At 40.4% G+C, this 6482-nt stretch overlaps 1 protein-coding gene across 1 annotated transcript in view; it reads left to right on the top strand.

Annotated features, from left to right (window-relative positions):
• FSTL1 (follistatin like 1) overlaps positions 1–6482 on the top strand; it is a 212003-nt gene that overhangs the window by 76081 nt on the left and 129440 nt on the right. The window lies entirely within an intron of this gene.

Raw genomic sequence — 6482 nt, 5'->3', positions numbered from 1 at the left:
TGGAACAAATATGATATGGTCCTACTGCATCTGAGGACTTAGTGGATTTAGAAAGCATGAAACATTAGAACATCCTCTGCATTAGAATGGATAGAAATTTTGAAGGGATTTAAAGCCATGTGAAAGGTAGGAACTGAGCATGATTAGGAGGAGAGTTCTGTGATATAGATGTTTCCTTTACATAGTTAGCACTAAGGATAAAGGAGACTTGATCTGGTCTCATCTCCTGCAGAGCATCTTGCTTTCCTAAATAGCCCAAGCTTTGCACGGTTTCTCACCTGGCTAGAACTCCGTGGAGTGGTAAAAGCCTGATTTATGGCAGTTTCTTCTTTCCACTCCTTCCTCACAGTCACCTCTAATGGTTAAGCCTCTGGGAAGAATAGAGATTAATAATAAATGGGGATAGAACAAAAGTTAAAATGCTGGTGTGAACTTGATAGGGAGCAGAGTTCTGCAGTCTCTGGATTACCTCTGCCTGCAGCTGTTCTGGCAGCTGCTTGGAAATAAATGGAAACCTGCCTACTGCCACTAATCAGACACAAAAGTGACAGGTGGGTTCACTAGTCAAACTTATTAAAAATATGGATGATTTGCTTTTTCTTAGGTCATTTCCAGAAAGGTCTGGGAGCAGTTGTAAACGTGAGCGCAGTGAGTTTTTAGATGCTTGTCTGAAATACGTTGTTAGTTTACAGTTAGTTTACAACCAGAAAAAACAAGTTACCAAAATATTCATAGTTAAAAACGCATGTCTGAGCTGTCCAGCTCATGACAGCACCAATGTCTGTCTCTGATCCTTTGACAATGAAAGCTGGAATTGTTTTCTCAAGGTCAGGTGCAGTCTTAGGGTAAGCAGATGTGGGCTTCCCTCAGGTTCCTAAGGAGCTGCAGAGCAGAACAAACAAGCTGTAGTGCTGTTTCCTCCTTCATGCTGTGGCATCTTTAGAGTGGCCAAAGCCCTGGCTGCAGCTCACCTGTTTGCATGTTTCAAAGTAGGCCTCTAGCTCAGAATAAGTATCTTGTTTGTTTAGATCTCAGCAGGTAACCACAATTAGGTATATTTTTCCCTTCTTAGGGCAAGGTAATGTGTAATGGAGTTGTACATGTTGATGATGCTCCATTTCTTTTTGCAGGAAATTCCAGCTTATTGTCAGAACCAGGAATATGTGAGCAGCTGGAGTTGCTTTTCCACCTTACCTGCTTCAGCTGCCCAAGAAAGGTTCACTTTCAAGCTTAGGGATGTGACACCAGACAACTTTTCTTATCACTCTTGTTTTATATGTTTTACCTGTCTTTTCTTGGCACACACACATTCCTTCCCTGCCCTGTGACCCTTCTGTCTGTCTTGCCTCTGTTTGCCTATACCTCATTCTCTATTCCTCCAGCTCCCTTTCTCACAATTACTATCCCTATTTCTCTCCCCATTCACCCCATCTGTCTGACCCCTCAGTGTCACAAGAAGTCACAAAGACTCCTCTTTATGCTTCCTGCTCTGCTCTCTGGTTTCCCCTTTTTTCCAATTTTCCTCTCTGTTTCTCTCTGCCATGCATTGCCTCTCTTTCTGTACCACTGAAATTCTGTTTCTCTGATTTTCTTCATCTCTGGTTCTGTCTGTCTATGGTTACTATTACATGCACACACATTTCACGTCAAAACATTGTTACCCAGTCCCTTTAAATTCAAGCTATTCTATGTCTCTGTGTTACTTCCCAGGTAGAAATATGTGCCCAGGTGCTGTGTTCCAAAGGTGTCAGTGAAGTGTCTCTCATCATGTGAGACATGTTGGACCTCCCATGCATACACAGGTGAAACGTACAGCAAATAAACAATAAGCCTTCCCTGTTCCCAAGGGGCCTTGTCAGAGCTTTCTGGTCATCTATGACCACTTTGATGACTGGAGGGATAGTCAGAATGAACATAAGTATGTCCTTAACATGGAAAATTTAGGAAGGATGCTACTGGATTTTTAAGCATGTGAAACCTATCCAGTAATGGATTTTTGGTTGCAACCTTAATACAAATTTTTGTTACTGATTATATTTGCAGAGGCAGCTGCAATATGCTCCATTTGTCACAAGCGAGAGAGGAACTGCTGTCATAGCCTGCAGTCAGTATCAGTCAGCTAGGGTGAACTCAGGGTTTGGGTTCTCATTTCTCAGTGGATAACAACATGACAGTTTTCACTGATTGAAAAATGTTTCTGCTTTTCACCGAAGAGAGCTTAATTCTTTTATCTCTTTTATTAGTCAGCTTCTTGTTAGAAATCATGTTTCTGTCTCACTTTCCTTACCAGGGTGCTGGTTACTTTGATTCCTTTGTAGGTTTGAGCAAGTGTGTGGCTTTGTTCATTAGTTTGCTTCAACAAAAAGCTATTATTGATGAACCTGGCAAGTTACCAGGAAGTGTAGAGAGGTAGAGTTTTCTTTAGGGTGTACTTTGCTGCACCACTCTGTGTTAGGTCCTCAGACACACAGGGATTTTAGGAAAAAAACATCACATAATTATCATGTGGAAGAGGGGAAGAAAAATAAAATCAGTTCCAATCTTTAATTTCAAGTATCAATGGCAAAGCTCTCCCACTTTGTGAAGGCCTGTCAGATGTAGCCAAAAGTATTATTCTTAGTGTTTATTATCCACTTGTGCTATTGTTTTTATTCTGACATCTGATCAGTAACTGCAGAAAATATATTTCTTTATGGTACATGAGTACAGAAAGGAGAAACTACGAAGAGTCTCTGTCACTAACAGTAGCCATGTGAGCAGCATAAGCAATTTTGAGTTGTGCTCGCAAAGCTGCAATGAACAGCAATACTCAGGACCTGGCTTTAAACATATCTTGAAATGCGATGTAGCTCTCTAACAATGAGAGTGATGATGCCTGAAACAGTTAATGAGAAAAAAAGCTGATTTGTCAACATTTAGGATTTTTCAGAGTAGCATTAGTTGTTTTGGGCAAGGCATGCTTTAGCACACCTTTCGAGGTCAAGTCCCCAGCATACTTTTAAGGAAGGTGATTTAGAGGTTCAGAGTTCTCTGAAGCAGGAAAGAGACTGTGAAATCTAACTTTGGCAGCTCAGCTATTTAACCAACACCTGCTGCAAATACCATTAAATACAAAAAAGTGTTTTCTTTTTCTTTTTCCTGCTTTGACAGGAAAGCATTGTATTGCCAAGGTACAGCTTGTTGTGCCCCTTGGCTTTATCAGTGCACAGAAATGCTAATTCCATATCTACTGAAAATGCACAGGGAAATTTATTCTCGGTCTACCACCACAGACTTCTCTCAAAAAGATGTTGTACAAAAGATATAAATAAATGTATTTTTATAAATAAATAAATAAAATAAAAGCACATGCTCTTTCGTGACTAGGTTGAAATGAAGTCTGGACTGTATGAGCAAACCAATTTAAAATTCAGTCATATTTTTGAATAGGAGGAGCATGAAGTGAAATAGTGGGTGATTAACCCATGCACATCTACATTCCCTTTGACCTGAAAGTTAGTGTTTACACAGTGGAAATGCACTGCTGGCTTTGGGTTAAAGATTGTTTAAAGGACAAGGATGCCCAGTAGCTGTGAAGGCTATGACTATGGTCAGAGCTTTTATCTTTGTCTCTGAAACCATCTGCTCTTCCTGAGGCTTGTTCTGCTGTGGCTTATGTGGGTTTGTTTGATGGACTGTCCTACCCCTGCTGAATTAAAGGTCAGAACTTAAATTCAGTGGCTGCCCAAAATTAGCACCAGAGTGGGGAAGGACAGAACAAAGCAATGTGACTAAATTTTTTGCTGACTTCTAAGAGTGGTGGTTCTAGCTTACAGGCAGAAGCATCACAGCAACATGAGCATGTGGCTTCCCCTTCATCCAGCATCTGCTTTTTCGCAACAAGGAGTGTGTGCTTTCTGCTGCAGACAACTTCTATGATCTTTCCTGAACAAATAAATGATAATAATTAACCTGTCTGGCATCTCCTGCTGAGCAGTTCCAGAAAAATGACAAGGACATATTTCATAAGAGCCACACTACAGGAAAGTACATGTTATTAAAAGGAGCCTTTTTTAACACAATGCTGTTGGCAGTGATAGAAAATAAAGTACATTGTTGCTTTATTTTGCTATATTGTGATTAAAGGTTCAAAAAAGAGATTAAATCTCCTGGTACTAAGTAGTACACTATCAGATAAACAAAGGCAGCTGCTCTAAAGAGCTGCTGTCCCATTTAGCAGTGTGTAAAGTGTCAACAAGCAAAGAACAGATGCAAACTGGGGAAGTTGTTTATTAATTCCTACATCACAGATGCATTTTAGCTGCTGAAGATAGGAGAAGTTGGTCCTTCTAGAAATAGGGTACATCATTGTGAAAAGCAATAGGTTCTTGCAACAGGAGGGGTGCAAATGCCTCAGAAAGGATCTGCCTCAATCACCCATGATGTCTTTAGCTCACAGGACAGAAGAGCTTGACTTTTGGACAATGTCTTGCTGCAGGAAGCAGTGCTGGGCTGTGATATAATAATAGTTGGCCCCACTACCTGAATCAGCAACAAACTAAATGCCTTTTAATGCATATGCTGCAAATTCAAATTTTTTTAATCTTCTTTTTCTAATGGATCAAATACAAGCTGCTTCAACTTCTCATGTAAAGGAATTCTTTTCCATTATCCTCCTTGTTGTTCATTCCTCACCAGAATGTTGGAACACTAGCTGCTAAACTTTTATGCAAGCTCCTTGGTATTTTCAGGTTGCCTGTCTGAAGTAGATGAGCTCTTTGAACACCTCTTCAGATGGCTCTGAGAACATTTCACAAGTAATAAGCTGCTGGTGTGACAGTACCATCCAGTTGTACATGCATCACGTAGCAAATACAGTGGTGCTGATGTCTTTTGCTTTTTGACATATTTCTTTTGGGTCTTATGTCTTTCATGGCTGGAATCTCATTGAAGTAAAGGCCAGGTAAAGACGTGCACTGGATAACGTCATGAATCCAGGAAGGTAGCTGAGAAAACACTGAATGCTTCTAATGCTCATTCTTTCAGGCTTAATTCATTGTGTTTATGCCCCATGATTATGCAATAACAATTCGTCATGTTTCTGTGTTTCATATTTAGATAAGGAATCCAATTGCTAAAATATTAATGAAGTACATCTATACTTCATGTTGCATAAGATTTATAGTCAAGATTTATACTGCAACTAACTAAAGGGGTTGTTTAAGCTAAATCACAGAATCACTGAGCCTGGAAGTGACCTTTGGATATATCTCATCCAAACCGCTGCTCAAGCAGGGTCAGCTGGAGCAGGTCACCCAGTACCATATCCAGATGGGTTTTGAATGTCTTCACTGGTGCAGAATGCACAACCTCTCTGTGTAATCTATTCCAGTGTTTGACCACCACTTAATATTCATATCTATGGGCAAGAAGGGAAGTCCACAGAGCTGTAGGCCAGTCAGCCTCACCTCCATCCCTGAGAAGGGATGCTTCAAGGCAACTAATCCTGGGAAACATACTTATACACATGAAGAACATGAAGATGATTTGGAGTGATGAGCATGAATTTGTGATTTCCCTCTTGAATGGTGTGGGCTAGGACAGAAGCACAGCATGTTAAGACCTTTTTTCCATATTTCATATAATTTGGAGCTCAATAAATTAAGTGGCATTTCAACAGAATCTTGCAAAATAATTAATTAAATGGAATGGAATGGATTGGAATGGTTAGACAACTTAATCAGCTTTAAAACATTACATGGCCATCAAGTAAGTAAAGTGACAACACCTTGTATGTTTTTAGGAAACAAGAACAACCAGGAAATAGGCCTACAGATAATTAAAAAACAACACCTTTATTTTCACTTGTCCCATGAGAAGAAAATAAGAATGGAGCCTGTAAAGAGATGTGAGTAAGGTGAAATGTAGGTTCTCAAAGGGAAATGTAAGCTAAAATGTAAGTTCTTTCTCCTGCTCTGTGTCTCAGTAAGAGGGGATCTTGGAAACCCCAGAAACTCTGCAACTACAGTTTGCTAAACTGTAGCCAAATGTGTAATTCTTCACTGTCAGAAAATAAGTGAGGTGACCTTTTTAGTCTTAAATCATGTCTGGTAGGAAAGGAGTCTCAAGGGTAGGTGACAAGTGCCAGGTACTTCGTTTTTTTGGCATTGATGTATCACTGCTCAGGGTGAGCTAACACATTCACATTCTCTACCTTGTCTTGGAGAATTCCTCTCTGCTGGAGCAATTTTTTATGGCAAAGCCGGGAGGGGCCAGGGTATGGAGAGAGCCTTCCTGCTGTGCAGAAAGAGAGACCCAAAGAAGACATACTCGGTCTATATTCTTCTAAAACCAAGGAAAAGTCTCTCTCCCTCACCCAGAACCACTGTTTCTTCATACAGCCCACCTGCTCCCTCAGGGCAACCAGCCTATTTAGCCAGCTTCTAAAAGAGGCAGCTCTCAGTGGCTCAAATGTATTACTCAGAATGGTGTGAGGAGCTACC

Source organism: Erithacus rubecula (genome assembly GCF_903797595.1).
Source record: "Erithacus rubecula genome assembly, chromosome: 1".
Taxonomy (NCBI): Eukaryota; Metazoa; Chordata; class Aves; order Passeriformes; family Muscicapidae; genus Erithacus; species Erithacus rubecula.
Note: the sequence above shows the minus strand (reverse complement) of the source record. Positions and strands in the feature narration are given on the sequence as shown.